Below are 20,508 nucleotides of genomic sequence, written 5' to 3'. Positions count from 1 at the left end.
TAAGCCTGGTTCCTAGGGAAGTTAACAGTAACAAGTTCAATTTAGTAAGTAAGTTGATTGATACAAAATAGAGAAGAAGTGGACCTCTCCCTAGATGAGAACTTAATTAGACTCTCGATTTTCATAACAGAATATCATCCCTGCTTCTGCCTTATCTGGTGTCCAAAACAGTTCACTCTCCCAAGCTTGTAATGTAGGACGTCAGGTCTTCAGTTCCCTATGAAAGCCTGCAACTTCAAACACGCTGAAACCCGTCTCTTACCAAATGTTTAGCTAAATAAAGTAACACTTGGTAGAGACTGTGTAAGGAACACAGTGCCCACTGATTCTGTCTTACTGGTTAAAATCTCTCCTTGGTACCCATTAGAACAGGAGAGGTCTAGAGACTAAGCCCTCTCAGTGAAGTCGTCTCACAGAACTGTATCATTAAATGCTTTAGCATTATGCTCTACATTTCTACTATAGGCTACTGAAAGCCACAGCTACATAAAATTGCCCTCTGTGCTTACCAGAAATGTCGCTGGGATTTTTGTTCTAGTATTTCAATACTTTAAGATTCAGTGATAGGACAGACTGGTAGAATCATATCCTTCTTGTTGAGAGGGTCATGGTTTTTTAGTTGTAATTCCTAGCATCCGGAAAACTGATCAGAATTTGAACTTGAAGCTTAGGAACCATTTGACCATAATCGCTAGCATACATATAGGAACATCTTTATTCTCTTCTTTTATTCTGTTTTTCTTGTCTTTTTGAAAGCCATCTGAAATTATTTGTGAATATTTTTGAGTAGTAAAATATTTCAAAATGTTTAGATTGCTGAAAGAATGGGCAACACACTGTAAAGTTCTTTTGCTGACTGGCACAGTTTAAGACATGCACAGGGACATATTGAGGGACTGATTAGAATATTGGTTCCCACAATATGAAGGTCAGGACTGTAGGAACCAAACTGACTGGTCTGCTCTTAAAGTTCACAATCTGTGAATGGTATGGACACTACTAACAAGAGACCGATGATATGTGGTTGGGTATAAATACTTTCTTCTCCTTAGTTAAATCCAGGAGAAAGACAATGTATCATGTCTCACTCTTTATTTATTCTTTTTGTTTGCTATCACTCCCCAAGTTGAGCAATTTTTAACTCAAATCCAGGCCCATAAATAGGCACTTCCTACTTGGGAGTAAGAAAGGCTCCATGTAGCTTTCTATTAGGCAGTATGCAAAAGGGCAAATTCCATGAACTTGGAGTCACAAGATTTGTGTTTGAGCTCACTCTCCCTCAGCTTTGTGTCTTTGGAGAAATCACTTCATTCCAGGAATCTCAGTGATTTAATCTGGAAATGAGGATACAAATGCAATGCGGTTCAATTCAATAGAAATATCAGCTCCAACCTGCATCTGGGCTAGAGGGAACCCTGCCCCTTAAAAAACAAGCCCTTCACAGAGGCTGAAAGGTGGGATAGAAACATCAGCTCAGTACTCTGGCAGGGAAATGGAAATTGACTAGGATGGAAGCAGCCCTTTTCCACCAACTCACTGACCCAGTCTCGTTTTTCTGGCTGCTGTTTGCCCCACTGCTCTTTCAGGGACTTGCCCCAAGCCACTGCATTGCAGGTTCTTCCCTCCTATTTTTCTACCCTGCAGTTCTATTTTGTAGTTTCTTAGTCAAAACACTAGGCAGACATCTGACGCTGTGGAAAACTTAATAAATATTACATCAATCAATTAATCAGAAACAACTGCCAACAAAATTCAGCACCACAAACATTTGCCTGTATTTTCTCATTTGCTTTATTTTTACCCAAGGAATTGTGGCCAGAAAGAAAGACTGCCAACTTGCTGTCTATGCTGATTTTTGATGAATTGTAGTGGCATTGGGTCTAGTTCCTTAGTTAATGCATCAAACATGTTTGTTGATTTTCTTCATGTTTGTTAAAGAATTTAATTTTTTTCCAAGCTAAGAAGGAGCATTTTCTGTTGTTCAAAACCCAAATATACAACCAAGAATGTCATGGTTCTATTTCCTCATTTTTTCACCTTAGTCTCAAACTCTTGTCTCAAGTATATTTGCCCTTTCTGTACATTTCTTCATTCTTAGATTAAGTCATTAGCACGATAACTTACATGGCAGGTTTGTAATAAAGCATGCTATCACTTCTTAAATTCAAATGCCTGTGCTTGCTATTCTCACTACATACAATGTCTCTAAGAATGCCACCAAAAATAGGTGCCAAGCTCATAACGATATTCGAAAATGAATATTGTGCTTCCAGATGCCAAGCATTTATAAAAGTGAGCCTGTCTGCCTCCTCCAGGGGATACAGCGGATTTGATGCCCTGGTAACAGCTCTACGGAACTAGTGTGGATCTAAAGAACAGAAGCTATTTAACCCGGAGGCACAAGCAGAGCTAGTTTTCAAGCTTAGAACCTTGATCCAAAGTCTAAAGTAAAATTGTCTCCAATACACGAGAATTAGATGCAAAAACTCAGGGGGTTGGAGGGAAGAGGAAGGGAGAGGAAAGGGAGATCCTCATTATTCTTGACTGAGCCTGATTGGAGGGCTCAGTGTGTCTTATTTTATGGTGCCTTTCCCAAGGAGAGTTTAATGCTGCTGTTTTACGTGTTCTCATTAATATTTTAATTTTTGTACTGGCGTCCTAAGGCATTTTTATGCAGGGAACAATTTTAGACATGGAAGTAGAAGAATATGCCATTTTCTTCTCCCTGCTGCCAGAAAGTTTACCACTCCACAGAGATATTCTCATGTCATCAGGAAATATATCCTTTCCACCCAGCCTTTCAGTGTCCACAAATTCTTTCTAAACTGAGTGCAACTTCACGTTATAAACTTGCAATACATTTGTCTAATTTTCTTTGTATGTTAGAGTCTTCCTAGTCTAAGTGGAGTTATAGATGCTCCATTGTACAGATGAGGGAAAAACATAGAAATACGACCTAAATTCGACGTGGGAGTGTGTGCTACTCAGCAGAGGAAAGTGTTATTAATCAGTTAAAAATGGCTTGAAAAAAATATTAAACTGGGGTTGGCAAACCACACAGCCCACCAACCAAATTTGACCCCCGCCCCTTTTTTGTGAATAAAGTTTTATTTGTACTCAGCCACACTCATTGGTTTGCACATGGTCCGGTGCTTTACAGAAACGTTGATTGACACCTGATCTAGAGCATGCAAATCAGGTATCTATCCGTATGTTATGATTTAATTTTCTCCCATGTTTTTATTGTGCTTAGAATCTCTTTTCATTGAAATGAGTAATATAAACTTTGAAAATGAGGAAAGATAGGAATTTTGAGGTTTAGATTCTCAAATATTTGTGACATGTGTCCCAAATGACAGCGTCCTCCAAATCCTGTCAGGCAGCACCTCGTTAACTGAAACGCTGCCGGGTTTCAGGGCTGCAACCCCACACAGAATTTGCAAACAGAAGTTCTATGTTGGTGCTTCTGCATTAAATTTTTAAAAGACAGTGCAATTCTACACATTACAGAACATGCCCCATTTTTTATTAAAAATGGACCTGCCAACTATTTCTCCTGACCTTTTACTACAGCATTTCTATCTCTGCCACAGTAGTTTATTTTCCATTGTCAGCTTGGCACATCAGCCCTTCATCAATCATGGGCGGAGAGAAGATCCTACAGATTTCCTCTCTGACTCCAGTCAGCCCTGCATGCAAATCACACAGGGAAGACAGCTGCATGTCTTTTTTCTAAAAATACATTTTTGAGGGTGATAAATTTTACTAACAACCTTTAGATTCAGAAGGTTTTCCTTAGCCCTGATCTTTTACTATAGTTTAATTCTAGTTCCTTTTCTAACTCAACAGAGAGGAGAACTAGAGTAATTCCTTGATCTCATTTTAAAACGTCTCAGTTGCAATATTTCACAATTTGTGATCTTGATTATTTCAGCAATACTTCCACTCACATAGAATTGTTCATTTTTATTTCTCTTATTCTTGAGATGCCAAGAGATCCTTGGTGTTCCCATTTTAGAGATCATCAATTCAATTGTGTGGGTTTTTTTAAATGTATTTCTTCCCTTTAGAGCATAAACACTAACATTTACTCATCGATTATTTTGGTTTAGTCACTGAAAAGTGTTTCTCATTTCAATCCTTCCAGTGACCTATAAGATAGCTGCTGTCATCATCCCATTTTAAATTGCAGAAGCCAAGGCTTAGGGAAATAGTCATTTATCCAATATCACACAGCTAGTAAGTGACAAGGTCAGGATGCAATCATAGACTTGGCTGATTGCAGAGATGGGTAGGGCTTTTGCCCACTGAGCTCTGCAGTTTGGAAGGTAGGGATTGGGCCTACTGCATTTTGTTTCTCCAGGGTCCATCACATGTTCTTCCCAGTAGGAGAGTTTTGCTAAAATGCATGTTGAATGAATAAATGACTAAACAAATTTTAAGCAAGGGATTTAAAGTCTATGGAAAAATGTTAGCTATATCCTTAGCAATTGTTGTCTTGCTTTAGATGTGACTGAACCAGCCTGACTACCTCACAATTTGTTTGAACAACTCCTTCAGATATTGAGAGAAAATGAAAAAATTAGAAATCAAATACTCGTACTGATAAATTAAACAATACCAGGGAACAAATAAATAAAGGTTCTGTGGGAGAACAAATGAGAAAATAACTCTACAACTTGCTGTCTCGGAACTAGTTTAACTAATTTCCAGATGTCTTCCCTCGTGATTAAGGCCTTTTCATTCCATATTGTTGAGTCATTGATTCCAGATACATGCCCACGTTTAAGTTTGTTTATGTCATCCATTCCTATTGGAGTTGTTCCTTTCCAAGAATGCAAGCATTCAAGAGGCAAGTAGCTCTGTTGGGAAGCCCTAGTCCTACAAGCATTGTGAGTGAACTCTCCCAGTCTCCTCTGAATGGAATTCAGATTAAAAGTGTTCATTATAGTCCCAGCACCGTGATTTCTTTTTAAATTAAGCAAATGTATATATTCAATTGATAGGATGGGTTGATTCTTTTCTACCATTTCATATTAGTTATACACTAGTAGCTTAACCGTGTTAACTATAATATCTGCAGGAAATCCTTGTCGTGAACCTCCCCAGTAATTTCTGTCTTCCTTCCATTGTATGCTTCTAAACTTACTGATATTATATTGAAGGAGCTTTCTCCATTGTTCTGATTTTAAAGGTCCTATACCTTATTTAATAATAAATATCTTATCATGCAGCATAATATCCGATTTATGACACAACTTATTTCAACTTTCAAATGAAATAAAACGAGATTTTCCCAAGGAAGACATCTTCAAAACACAATAAAATGGAGCCCTGCTTGAATTAAATGCCCCTCTTTTGAGTATAAAGTAAGTCATTATTAAGAAGTTTAAGTAGCTCCGGTTACATTACTAACTTCCAAAGAAAACATAACGAAAGTAAAGAAAGTGTGGACGCTCAAAACCCCTCCTGTGGCACCTCTGCCATCAGCTGAATATCACTTGGGATGTCTTGGACCCACTGACAAAGCCTGAATACTGGGGTGCCTGGCCCATGTGTCCTGTAACCTGAATGTTCTTCTTTCCTCCTCTCTTCTCATGAGAGGAGGAAAGACTTTAATAAATGAGCCCCAAATGAGATTTTGTTTATTAGAACTTTCAAGCTCTTCCCTTATTTCCTGTTCTAATGACTCCATCGTCTTCAATAGAACAGGCCCACGACAAATCACAGCAGGCCAGTTTACACTCGGGAAATTCAATTTTTGTCTATCCTGGTACCCTGGGAAAATCCTCTTGGGTTGACAAATTCACACTGCCTGGTAACTGCAAGGGTTGCATGCAGTCTTCTTCTATTACCTTTAACCTTTGTCTACAATTACTCTCCGTGGAGCTAAACTCAAGACAACAGAGCCTGACAGATGGAAAAATTTGATTGTTTATATGATATGGAGTCAACCACTCAAGCAGCACAGACTGAAACATAAAGCTCTCTGCAACCACGGAGCATTATAAATTCCCATGAGAGCCCCACAGTCAATGAAACTTGGTTGAACTGAACGTACGGCATAGTAGCACAAATACGGGCTGTCACATATGAAGAAGGATATTGTTCTGTTAAGATAAAAAGCAAGCATTCGGGTAAGGACGTTACTGCTCTGAGGTAACAAAACTGAAAGTTCTCAGATTATTGTTACCTGAAAAAGTGTAAATGAACTACTTTGGAACACTGTTGTAGGAGGTGTGCTTTCCAGAGGATATAATGCAGCTTCAAAAGTGATACGAAAGTCCAAGATGAACTTGAGACAGGTACTAGGACAACGTGGACTAACACTGATTATGCAATAAATTGGCAACTGTGAGAATATAACCATTAGTGAGAAATATTTTTCATCAAGCAGTTGCCCAAATGCCATCTATTTTCTATAAACTGCAATTGAGAAGGTGGTTCTCCATTTCCATGACTACCTTCTGATATCTGGAGAGAGTGTTTTTTAGAAGGGTCAAAATATTTCACGTGGTAAATGAACTATATGCATGAGTGACATAGGCATGACAATATATTACATGTACAAAGGCTGATTTTGCTGAACAGAGATTCATATTCTCCAGAACGGCCTATTTTCTCCATGTTAGCAGAGTAAGGAATAATGAAGTTACCAAATAGTATTCTCTCTACAGCTTTTCCTAAAGCTGTGGAGTGCGGCTCTGCGATTTAGTAGGCCTTTTCTCTCCTTAGTGTCAGGGACTAGGTTTTGCAATATTACCTTGAGGATTCAGCATCTCAGCTCGGCTGTTCCGGATTCTCCAAAATGAGGAAGATGAATTATTTAACATCCAGGAAGCACCAGCTGTGCTCTCTCCTAAATGCTGCGCTTTCCCCACCAACGGGATTTACAATTAAAATAGGTTTCCAATTTTAAAATAGGTTACAATTAAAAAGGACTACAATTTTGACAAGTGAACGAGACTAAACAGTTTTTCCTCAGTAGAGAAGAGATACTAGTGACCATTTCTTAGTGGCTTCCACTGCGCATCCTAGAAATTCTCTGTAGACAGCAGCTCACAGTCCTGCCTAGTGGTCTGTACTCCTGACATGAAAGGCACAGACTCCAAGGCCACTAAAAGTGAGGATCTATGACATGCAATATGAGGGGTTTAGGTTAGGTACAAAGATGCTTATCCTGAAAGGGCAGGATGCTGCTAAACATCCAACAATGCACAGGACAGCTCCTCACAACAAAAAACCACCAGGCTCTAAATGTCAATAGTGCAAAGGTTAAGAAACCCTGACCTAGAGAATTTCCGAACACTTCATGTTCTCTTAAATGTTGGCATACTTGGGGGACTTACAATCAACTGTTTTAAGAGGACCTTCTGTGACTTTAATTAGCCTACCTGGGCTGGTTCTAGGAAATAAAATCAGTTTCCCCACGTGTTTAATGAGAATAAAAATGCTGATTTACCACCCAAGCAGGCAGACTCTAAAGACTGATTTTTCTTTTGTCTCAAATGTTCCCCCTATAGCTTTCCAGCTCATTCCAACCCTTGTTTTGGGAACTACCTCAAATCCTAATTCATCTTAAAAGTCTTGGGGAAAGATAAAGGGCGCTCCATTGTTCCTCTGAATGAATGCCTTTCTCCAGCAAGCCGTGTCTGCATTCCTCAGTGGGCACTTACTGCCCATTACTCACCACATACTCACTATATACTCACTACATATGTGACATGTCAACTGAGTTGTAAATTCCTCACCGGCAGGGATAATGTTTCATGCTACTGTAGAAACACACAATCAATTATTATCTTGCACATAATGAGAACTCTATAAATGTTTATTCATCATATCTTCATATATTGTGGGTCCCCTCAGAATAATGGTTATTCAACAAAATTAGAGGAGCTTTGGCTGCCAGTTTCCCCCTATCTAAATTTGGGGCAGGAAGAGGTCATTTTAAAATGATATCAAATATGTTTCCATTTATAATGGTTCCTAACTACATAGTCTGTATGTGGACTTGGATTTCTGGCCTTCATAAAAACTAGATGTCAGCATAATGTATTAGAAAAAGAAGAATTATTTAGGGTCATTGTATGTTGTTAAAATAAAAAGGAATAATGGAATATCATAACAAAGAGAAATAGTTTTATAATAGAGAAGTGTCATTATATTAGTCAGGTTCATTAAGACTTTTGGAGAAGTGTTCCAAGAAAAGAGGCAGAAATTCAATCAATTAAATGATGTGCTCATTAATTGTACTTTAAAAATTGCCTAAATTGCTTTTGGAAAGAAAAACTTATAAGGAATATATGTTTATTAATTCTGAGTAAAGATGAATTTAATGATACAGTGAATCCTTTTCTACTTTTAATCTTGAGTTTCCTATGAAAACCATCAGGAATTACTTTGTGTGCAACCAAACTAAAGATTGAAGGACCTATGTGGTCAATGATTTACCAGTAAGATGTAGGCACTGCAAAAAAGAATATTGGTTTCATTCCAGTTGAAGTGGGCTTTGACCAGGTGCTTACCATCTGTGCCTCAGTGTCCTCATTGTACAAGTAGAGACAATATAAGGTGGTGCCTCACTGGCTTATTGGTGAGGACCAGACGAGTTCCTGCATCTAATTCAGAAGAGCGCCTGCTCCTAATAATGCAGAATACTCGGTCTGTGTCTGTGCACGTCACTACATGTGGCAGAACTTCTCCCATGGACCCACGTCAGACATGGCATCGCCTATCCTTGCCTCCAAAAAATGAGAAGAAGGAGACTCCTACTTTGCTGACTTACAATGTTTCAATTTAAACAAACAACAAAAACAACATCCAGGAAAACTGAAATAATTACGGAGATAAGTAAAGCAAAATAAAAGTTGCTGTAAGACAGATAACAATAACTACATTTTCTATCATGATGCCTGAATGCACTGGGTGATTATTTAATACCGCACATCACTTTGTTAATACAGATTATCCCTGTGATAAATGAAAAAGGCGCATTTCCATCTTAGGTTTCCTAACACAGAAACTTAGAGTCTTACGATTTGTACTTACACGTTAATGCTCAGGAGCATACATCAAACATCCTTTAGATCAATCAGTAAAGATATGAGATGCCTTTTGTTGATTATATTTACACATCGTGTTCTAGACAGATTTATCATAACCTTTTGTTGAAGATATAAATAAATCTGTTTAATGGGAATAAAAATGCTAACTTATCACCCAAGCGGGCACTAAATCTGAGATGTTTATTAATCCAGATACTACCCAAAACAAAAGTAGGAAGTAACTTTTTATTTTTTGTTCTTATTAAAAATGCTAAGTCTTATAGCTATGGTTGCTTCACAATTTATTAAGGATACCTTATAGATGAATGTATGCCTCATTTTTTGCTGGTTCAATAATCCCGCAATTATCCTAATATAGTTACTACACACTAGGGAGGAAAGACCTGAAAGTAGGATGTTTTGGGGGGTCACGGAAAGTTCCACTATCCAACAATTTTCTGGCTAGGTCTTTTGCATGATTTTTAACCCTCATGGTTTTTTATCTTGATATTTCTTGGTCCATACCCATAAAATTTTCCTGCTTTGTGTTCATTTTGTAAGTCTAGATCATTATTGGGATTTTATGCTGACTTCATAACCTTCAGGGTAACTGATCATAGCAAACTATTTCTCTGCTTATGGAGAGCAGTTCTCCACAGACCTCAGTTTTAATGAGTGCATTTTGAAAAAGAAAACATTTATTACCAATTAAAATCAATGTCTCTGAAAGATTTCTCCCACCAATAAAGAGCATTTGTGTTTATTACAGCCCCTGAGGAGGCTGAATCTGATGTAGTACCACCTCTGGGTTATTCAGAGTTCTAAATCATTTTGGACTAACCTTTAAGATTCACCTTACCATGCTGAACTGATTTTTCATTTTCTTGTCCTCCTCACTAGACTGTAGGTTCCTGAAAAAGAGGCCCTGTAACTTATCTCTGTAACCCCAGTTCCTAATGTAAACCCGATGTCTGAAACGGTGTAAGCATGGGATCCATCTCTATAGAGAAAAGCTATTCACTTAAGATAAGGCAAATACACAGAGGGGAAGGTTTGAAGCAGGGAAGATAATTGTATATCTTTATAAAGAACGCAATATGTGGGTTTAAGATTCAGGAGACATATCAACTTCCCAAATTTAAAAGTGCACTAAAACCACAAAGGCTGCAAGGTGGAGATGAAGCCTCTGTGTGAGAGATTACTCAGTTGCAGAGGAGAAGGCCAAGAAGACATAATGACCATTTCCAGAGTCACAGGTGCAAGATGTTCAGAAATGACTGTAATGACCAAGGTTTCCTCCACTGAAAGAAGAACAAGTAGGATTCCTGTTTTAGATTTCACGAATAATTTTCTTCTGGATAGACACTAATTAGTGAGCAGGTTACTGAAGCAATTTGTATATAACAGGGCTTTCTGAAGTGTGTAGATCAGATAACCTCCCAAAATCCCTGTCAATGAAGTCTTGTGAAAATATATGCACGTGCTGTGATGCTTATGTCAAATTCATTTAAGGTATGTCACAATCTTCTTAATAGTTTTTTACACCAGTAAACAAGAGGATTCAATTTCCTGTTTTTATATGGCTCCACAAAAAGCAAGTATGGATTCAGTTTCGTGAAATGCTTTTACTTTTTGCCGAAGATAAAACATTTAATGTAAAGGTGGTAAAGGGGAACCAAATAGTGGCTTTCTTCCTGGGACGTCCAATTTCCAGCATCCAGTGGTGCAGATCACATCGTTTCATAGTGACTGCGAGCACATCCTTTCCCCTCGCTGCCCCTAGTGATTTATAATTGCCATTTAAAAATAATAAGAGAGTGTAAGATTTGTGAACCCACTGGGATGTTAATGGAAAAGCTTTCTACTGACCCAAGAAGGGCACCTGGATTCTTAGGGCTCCTATGTAGCTGAAATTACTTTAAATAGTTATTGCACTTTAATAAACATAATTTCCCTTTACTTAGACATTGTGTCAATACTGTTTTAATAGGGACCGACTTGCCACACTGATCTGGGAAAGCCAGGGTTCCTGTACAAATGAGTTAAAGTCACAAGCTTGTTAAAATTAGTACTTAACTTTCTCCAAACTCATATGTCTGGAAAAGAAGTTTAATATTATTTTCACAGGTGGAGAGAAAGATGTGGGAGTTGGCTGAAGAGTAAGTAAATTTTGGCTAAGACTGGGAGTATTTTTGAATTCTTTAATGTGATGCTTTTAATACTCCAAATGTGACAGCTAAAAAACCATTCATCCAACACAAATTTCTTTACCCCCTTTGTACTTATCAAAAGGATGGGCTAAGAAAGGATAGCATTAATAAATTGGTTACAAAGTAGCAAACACTGACCACCTCCGTATATGAAGGAATTTAAATTATTCTGATGGAAATCAAAGAGCTAATAAAAATTTAGTCTATTTCAAGTCCTCCTATTATACTTCTTAGAGTTATCAAGATTTATAACCTTTGGCTCTATCACCAAAATAATAAATATTTACTATGTGCCTAAGATTTTCTTTATTAATCTCCTTGCAGAAATATATTAAGTAAGGATGCCTTTTAAAGTGTCAAGGGATATATCTTTCCAATGACTAGCAATCTAGGACATCTTTGAAGCATAGCAAATTGATTAAGACATCATATTTCTGGCCAGTCAGTACCAGATTTAGGAATTACAGAAGAGGGTGAAGTTGTTCATTTTAGCTACAGAGTTCCCATGGAGGCAGTTTACCTGGTGGGGCAATGGTGATGGTGTCAGGGCCAGTGCTCACTGGGCCTGAAGCTGCGGCCCAGGGAAAGCAGGTTATTTCCTTATCCTCTCAGTCCTTATCCTCCCTGCAAAGGAGCCAGACAGGGTGGGGGATCTCTTTCTGGTGTAAGGTCCTTCAGTGTTTCTCAATCAGGTTATGCGCTTGAATCACACCAGAAGCTTAAAAAATACCAATTCTCAGTTCCTTTTCCCAGAGATAACAGTCTGGGGAGGGGCCCCAGGCATTACATAATTGGAATGTTGTTGAAGTGATTCTTATGGGAATCATTGAGCTACATAGCAAGAGAAAAACAGGAAAAAAATGACTTTGTCATAGAATAAGCCACAAGGTACTCTTAGAAGCTTAATCTTGGGTGTGGTCTTTAATAAATCGATGTACAGCATTTTGGAATTGGTCTATAAATAAATCAGGTCCTTCTAATTTCTAACCAAGCTTCTTCTTGGAACACCTACTCCCTTGGACCTCGGTGACCTATATTTGCATCTTGCTTTCATAAGTGCCCATACTTAAGAAAGTGGCATTTTAAATCATTTAAGAAAATGCTGTTTTCTTACGGCTTCTGTTGACAAGCCAGAATATTTTGCTTTCTTCCCTATGCCTGTTAAAGATTGTGAAAACCATTCCAAAAACACTGCGCCAGAAATACTCCAAAGATAACAATAAATGAGCAGTTAAGTAAATAATGTCACAATCACTTGCCAGATTTTGAACAAGGAATAAAACCATAATCATGGAAATACGTCTAAGAAAATGAAAACAGAACCAAAAAATACATACACTGTGCATTCCGCAGTGAAAGATGAAAAAATTATTTGTAGAATTGGTGGTAGGATTATAAGTGATTTTTTGCTTGGCTTTCTAATCTTTCCTTGGTGTTGTTTTGATGTTGGATTTACATAAAAAAATAGCTACAATTTATAAGAAGCTACAGAGTACCAGAAATTTTAAAAATCAGCAGTCTGGATATTAATAATAATATTTTTAACATATAAAAACAGAGACAAGGCATTAAGTAACATGTCTTAAGTCATACAGCTAGTAAATGAAAAAATTAAATTCAAATATAGAGTGGTCTGCTGCTTTTTCAGTACCTTATTCTTCATTATTTACAAGTTTTAAAAGAGAGACTCGATCAATAAGCAGTTCCCCTGTTTTAATCCATTAAGAAATAAGACCCACCACAATAAAGACATTTGTTGCTTTAGGCTAAATGGGCCAGATTGTCAATGCTTATAGTTTCAATATCATCGATAAGGTTTCAGGATACTGAATAGAGGGAAAGATGAGAAATGAGGATTCCTGTATCCATTTAGTTATTGATTTCCAAACTATTCTTCTGTCAGGAAGAAGACAAGTAGAATCACATCAGTTTACAAACAATTTTTGAGATGTTGATAAGTTCACTAAATTATAAACTTGCACACTGTTTAGGAACAGACATGCTGATAAGATGTGGTTAGTCAAAAAAAAAAAGTGTCTTAAGTTTCTCAGTCTAGAAAAAAATCCAATTCTTTAAAAGCAATCCCCAAGGTAAAAATAGTTGAAAAGAATGAAATGAAAATAAAAGTCACGCTGCTAATGCCAGTTTTATGTGCTATTCCCTCAGAGAGGCATGCTCTAGCTATGAAAAGGGGTCATAAACTAGTTCAGACCCTGAGCTCGCCCCTCTGGGAGCTGAAGCAGGGTGCGTGTCTGTCTCCAGGGACACTGACTGGTGCACCACTACCCCTGTCCTCCCGCTCCACGACTCAGGCTCTGCCTCACCCGCCCAGGAATTGGCCTTACAGAGGTCATCGCCCAACTTTCTTCTGCAGGAAACCCCCGTTCCTGGGAAGGGAGAAATAAATGACAAGCTGGACTTTTCCCACACTTCTTTTAAGCTAGAAGTGTGAAGAAGATACGATCCTCAGCCTTAAAAGCTTTATAATCTTGAAGGAAAATAAGATGCATTGTAGACAGGACATATATTGTACTTTATAAATGCTGCTGAACAAGTATTTAATAGCATGCTGCATCTTTGCTTTTAATGCAACATTTCATACATGGAAAGGGTAACCTAGACTGTCCACTGGCTGGGATTTTGGCTTGCTACTCTTTCCAGCCTACAGATTTCCACTAATCAGCACCCATCATCCCCTCCCTTCCTTCCTTCCTTCTTTTTTTTTAAAGAGGAACAGGAGTTCTCTTCTTCTTTACCCAATTCCCTATGTTTTAAGAAATTAAATTCAGTTTCTCCCATTGCATGAATAAAAATGATAAAAATCATTCCCTTTACATTTCATGGCCTCCAGCAGTTTTGCTTATACAATTCTCAATCCTACTCTATTGAAAGGGCCAGCATAGGCAGTTAAATAAATAATCCTCTCTCCAGCCTATTAATTTTTAAATCTGAATAGTGATAGATATTTTATTACAAAAAAAAAAAAAAAACCCAAAACAACTTCTGGACACACAGTGTCAACCTAAATTATTTATGATAAATGACTGGCATGGTTCTGGCTAATATAGGCAGTATCTTTTCAAATTTTTTAATTGATATTTAATTAGCACGTAACATTGTTTTTGGTGTGCAATGTAATGATTTGGTATATGTATATACTGTGAAATGATCGCCACACTCGGTTTAGTTAACATCCCTCTTAACTTTAAAATATACAACACAGTATTGTTAACTATAGTCACCATGCTGTACATTATATTCCTCGGGGCTCTTTATCTTATGATTTAATTTCTTTAATTAAATTTTTGTATATAAATATTTTTCATCTGCTCATAGATAAGATACTAAATAAAAGACATTTCTGCTAAATAGCATTTTTATCCAGGGTAGTCTTTGAATAAATTTTTCCATTTACTCATTCAGTTTTCATTTTATTTGCAAATAAACACTAGGGATTATCAAAACCATAAATGTAACTTGGGTTTCCTAAGGGTAAAATATACAAATGAGGACATACTAAAAGGAACTGCAGTTTCACTTGCTTGGAGACAGGAACTCCGGCCCCTGCAAACTTTCACCCTTGCATTTCTGGGAGTCCTCAGAATGTCTTTGTTATTTCCCATCTAGACCTTTCATAGTCTTCCTTGCCAGTCCCCTGACTTATGGCCACTACTCTGAGTTAGAACCAGAGCAGATCCTCATGACACTCTGACCTTGGTGCTGGGCTCTTCAAATGCTTTGAACTCCCAGGGGGCTCAGCTGCCAGATAAAATACAGAACACCAGGTTGAACCTGAATTTTAGATAAATAATCCAATATGTAGGACATACTTATACCAGGGGTGTCAAACTCATTTTCACCGGGGGCCACATCAGCCTCGTGGTTGTCTTCAAAGGGCCGAATATAATTTTAGGACTGTATAAATGTAACTACTCCTTAATTGTTAAGCGAGAGCTCGGCGCTGCCGTTGGGTAGAAACAAGGTGCCGGGCCGGATGAAATAAATGGAGAGCTGGATTCGGCCTGCAGGCCTTGTGTTTGCCGCCTATGACTTATACTAAAGATGTATTCTTCGTTAACCCAAAATTCAAATTTATTTGGGTGTCTTGTATTTTTATTCGCTGTATCTGGAAGCCCTACCAAATGCCCAAGCCATATTATGTTCCCTGCAGACTCACCTGAGCTGAAGTCACTCGTGTGCTGTGTACAGGTGGGAAAAGTGTTTCTCTCTCTCTCCTTCTTCTGGTGGCCCTTTGTCTCCTGAGCCCAAAGCTACGTTGCTTGTGCCTCAGAGATCTCAGGACCACTCATGAAAAGAGTTGTTAACGTATTTCTGTGGCCATCTCTTTGTCAGGGTTAGGCACTGCCTGAGAATGTCAGACTGAGACCGGGATGGGCTTTTTCTGGTTCCCCTGCAACTTCCCCCACAGATCCCCCAAGGGCGTGCCCCACAGACTGTCTCCTGATTGGATAGCTTCTTCCAGTCAAATGAACACACGTTAGGAAGGCTACCAGCCTATTACTCTGATAGGCAGGTACAGTTATATTTTAGCAAAGATTTGTGACAAATCTATAATACAAATTATACTGTGATTAAGGGAACTTCCTTCAAAGTACCTCTAAAGTGCATTAAAGCATTTTCTACTTTTGGAAGTAGTTAGAGAAGCTTCATGGAAAAGTGGCTTTGGGGAATCAGCTTTTAAGAGATGTGTATGCATTTGACAGTGTAAAAAAAAAATCCAAGTAAAATGAAAATGTAAAGGAAGGTAAGAAAACAGGAAAGTTTAGGGTGGCTTTACTTTGGTTTGGCTGCAGCAGTTAGTGTATTGCAACCTGAGACTACAAGTAAAATTGGGGACCTGGCCAAGGAAAGTTCTCAATGGCCACTGTCAATGTCCTCTCCAGGCAATGGAAGACCTTGCAAGATTTGGTTAATGGAAAATAGAACCAAGAAATGCAGATGATCTTGCTACAGAGGCTAGGTTCCAAGTGTGAGAAATTATATGAGAGAGGTTAGATTTTCACATAAATAAACTGGGTGAAGAAGGTCCAAAGGAAAGACAATGAGAAAGAAGAGGAAATTTTAAAAGGAGACCTTGGTCCCCTACCTTGGTAGCCCATTATAAGCAAAAGATCCCCATGCCCATGCCACTTCCAGACTAATTAAATCAGAATCTCTAGAAATGAGACCCATGGCTTCTGTGTTTTTAAAGCTCCCTCCTACTGTGGCCAAGATGGAGCACTAATGCTGTATAAGAATTGTGGTTCTCACACTTTAGCAGGAATCAGAAGTCTAAAGGACTGCTGGGCCCCAGACTCAGAGATTCAATAGATCTGGATGGAGGTCTGAGAATTTACACTTCTAAAAAGTTCCTAGGCGACGGGGATGCTGTTGGTGCAAGGATCACAACTTGGGAAGGTCTGCTGTGGTATGATCAGGACCTGGTAGTTCATTAGGTATTACTTTGTGTATGTATCTTGGCTGGGCTAGGGAGGAAGGAGGAGTTAATCATAGGTGACTGAGATTCTGAGCCTGAGTAAATGACAGAATAGAGATGTCATTAAAAGAGTTTTATAGACATGGAAGAAAATAGATGTTTGGCTTGAGAGAAAATATTGAGAGAACAGACGTTTCATGGGTACAATTATACATATGAGTATAGTAAGGGCAGAGGGCCAGTGAGAAGTAGAGAACCATCAGAAACATGCAAGGAAACCAGATGTCACAGAAGCCAAGAGGGGAGAAAGTGGTCTGCTGAGGCTATCGCAGAAGTGCAACCTCCACAATACTTCTAAACACAGTGAACATCAAAACCAAGGCCCCACACTTTCCTTTCCTGCCCTTTACTGTCCTTAGCAAAGAGACATCCCAGTCATCACAGTAACCCTACAGGCAGCTCCAGCTTTTTAGTGCAAAACACAGAGGGATCTGTATCCCTCATACTGCACTTACTACAGAAATACAACTACCAGCCCTGAGGGTGGAAGCAAAGGGATTTTCATCTAATTATGAGTTCACAAGAAAGTCAGTTAACCAATTCTGAATAAAGGTAGAATATCAGTGCTTAAGGAGTTCAACCACTAGCATTTAAGAATTTACAATGAAGCAGGTGCTGTTTAAAGAGCTGCATACCCTTCCTACTCAGAGGGTGGGTCACGAGCCAGTGGCATCAGAATCACTTGCTCACAATTTGAATTTGAGAATCACTGTTTCAGGTATCATGAACTCATTTAATCCACTCAATGCTAAGGGGTATGGGCTAAGATGAAGGAACAAAATTACAAAGTTAAAGTATTTGTTCAAAGTCAGAGAGCAAATGGAGCAGAGAAAAGACATAAACTTAGAAAATCTAGATGCACAGACTCTGTCCAAACTTGTGTTACACAGGCTCTCAAGAAGGTCCTATCATGGCCTGTGGCAACCTCACCATCATCACTCTTCAGCATCCATCCATAGTGACTTTCGCTAGATGCATCTAAGGGACCATGTCCTCCCTGTTGTACTCTTGCTTCTACCCTCTAACCCACAGTTGAGGAGTGTTAGCTCCCTTCAGATGTTGTTAGCTCACAGTCACTCGCATTTCGAACACCCCAAGTCTCGGTACCCTACCCTCACAGCACTGTGTATTTTTCCCCCCATCATAACCTGTAATTATGGATTTACCTATGTGATTTCTGTCCATTTCACTAGGCTCAAGCTCCTGGACGGCAAGCACCACATGTGTTTTGTTCCTTGCTGAATCTCCAGGACACTTATAATAGTTACCCAAACGAATGCTATATGAATGGCTTTTGAATCTCATATGTCTCTTGACCATATTAGCATGACGGGCAGTGACGATCAGAACGGAATGTTCTCTTCCTCCATGTAATCAGGAGACCTGGTGAGGTGAGGGAACAGGTTGAACATTCAAAGGGAAGTGTAATCTTTGAGGTTGAGTCCTAAATAACCATCTACCACAAACCCCTGAAGCTACTTTCAGACCTTCTGAAGCTACGAGAACCCTTTACATATGCTTCTGCTTTCTGAAACCCAGGGCCTGTACTGTGCCGCCAGCCTTTGAGACAGCAAAGCCAGAGTGGCGTAGGTGTGGGCTCTCCGCAATGGGAGGGTAGCTCAGGAGGAAAAACATGGGCTGTTCTAACACAAATCCTGTAACTAAACAGAGTCCATTCATTCTGAGTGCTGCTCATCAGGTAGCTTTCAGAGGCCCTGAATTTCCCCGAGTGACAGAGAATAAGCCTTGATTTCAATGAATGGCTCTGCTATAATAATCCCGTCTGAGGAAAGCATAGATTACAAGGCCATTTTCAAAATACACACACCACTGTAATTGTGTTCCATTTTCCCCCAAATACTCCTGCTCCTATGTATAGTTCCTATACCTTGCATTCTCATAATACTAACATAATTAGTCTAACTCGGGTTTAATGATGCTACTATTGTGAAATAACTGCAAAGAGGCTTGAGAAAAACATTGCTGATTTTTTTTTCTTAAAGAGATAGATTTAATTTCAACATTTTTGGAAAATATTGAACAACAGTAATCAGCTTTAAGTCTAACCAGGTGACAGGCCCAATTACAGATGATAGGGACGAAAGTTTCTCGCTGTAGAACAGCTGCTTGAAAGTTCTTCAGGCGTTTCTACCACATGACTAAATAATATGGCTATGAGTTCAATTACTTGATTTTCTTATGGCGTTTTGGATCCGAATGAACGCATGTTACTTTAAACTCAAGCCATGACTAGTAAGGCCAAGCTTCATTTTCGACTTGAGCTTCTCAAACTGACTTTCAAGTGCATATGAATCACCTGCAGAGCTTGTTAAAATGCAGGTTCTGGTCAGCAGGTCTGTGCTGAGACCTGGGGAGTTTTCATTTCTAAGGATCTCCAGGTGCTGGTGGTGGTCCTCACCCAACACTTTGACAGGCAAGGTCTTAGAAAACGCTACAAAATTAGTTTCGTGGCCTACAATGCAATTTGGCATGCTTTGAAGTCAGAACTATTCCTAAATGTTTCTGTGGGCCAGGGCAGTGATTAACGTAACTCTGTCCACCTCACAGTGGCAGAAATAATCAGAGAAATGATCACTCCCATGACTCCTCTCTGAGGACTTGGGGGGCTAAGTTCGAGAAGAAATTGACCTGCTGTCCCACCTGAAGCTGTCTTATGCAAATCTAGCATCTTAGCATTTCCAGATATCCTCTTTAACAATGTTTATATTGAAGGTACATAGAAATGTCACAATGTATCTGGAATAGGCCTGAACAGATGCTGATCAACTTTAAAACTCAATTAAAAGAAATGTGGTCCAATCATGGTGTAATAACTAATGGGTTAAAATAAAAAAATATTATCCAAACACACTACATTTTGAAAAGCACACACTGGCTTATTTCAGTTGTAATAATGTTCAAAGCAGAACAGATTAAGAAAAAACTGTTTGAGTGAATTATTGCTTAACATAGCAGGAAAAGCAAATGAGTGTTTTTTTTGGAGGGGGCATGGAGGAGTGGCCTTTGCCCCTTCTACACTTTCATCACACTGCATGTGCCTCTTTGCCTTCTCCCCATCCCACTCCCAAGTCCCTGTTGGCCTGGGCCACGGAGGAAACCACAGTCGGCTCAACGGATGATAGGAATGTGAAAACAATAGAGAGAACCACTTCTGTTCCACTTTTCAAAACCTCCCCTTAATTCTTGAATTTCAAAAATGGAAAGAAACAGAAATACTTATAAAAGTATTTAACTTAGTTGAAAGTAAGTTTTTGTAGAAATCAAGAAGCAGAACCTAGGCCCCAATGCCAAACAAGTTTTTGCCCACTTGGGTGCACTGAAAAATATTAATAAACAAACTTAGCCTGTTACAGTGGCTCGGAAATATACGTGCAACAATTTAGTTAGGAAACTGCAATTAACATTATTCAACAATATAGTTAAAATCTAATCAAGCAAATATTTACCTCCAGAGGAAAAATATTTTAGAATTTATCCCCAAATATACTGTAATGATATTTACTAGTACATGGTGGAATGTTACAGAAGAATCCTGGAACTTGAAGCCCAGACTGGTGATGGGGCTGATCCATTGTCACACAACTGTTCTTTAAAGAAGTGTGGTTAGAACTTAGGTCTCCTGAGTATTTCTCAAATTAGTCCTCATTGTACCATTGTGTTATCCCATACTATCTCATCGATTTTTTTCCTGATGCCCATTTAAGATAGAAATACTCAAGGTTGTCTGGCACAC

General features: G+C 38.7%; 1 protein-coding gene across 1 annotated transcript in view; it reads right to left on the bottom strand.

Moving 5' to 3' along the window:
- PTCHD4 (patched domain containing 4) overlaps positions 1-20,508 on the bottom strand; it is a 173,831-nt gene that overhangs the window by 147,875 nt on the left and 5,448 nt on the right. The gene's annotated exons all lie outside the window — the stretch shown is intronic.

This window comes from Desmodus rotundus, chromosome 11 (genome assembly GCF_022682495.2).
Source record: "Desmodus rotundus isolate HL8 chromosome 11, HLdesRot8A.1, whole genome shotgun sequence".
Taxonomy (NCBI): Eukaryota; Metazoa; Chordata; class Mammalia; order Chiroptera; family Phyllostomidae; genus Desmodus; species Desmodus rotundus.
Note: the sequence above shows the minus strand (reverse complement) of the source record. Positions and strands in the feature narration are given on the sequence as shown.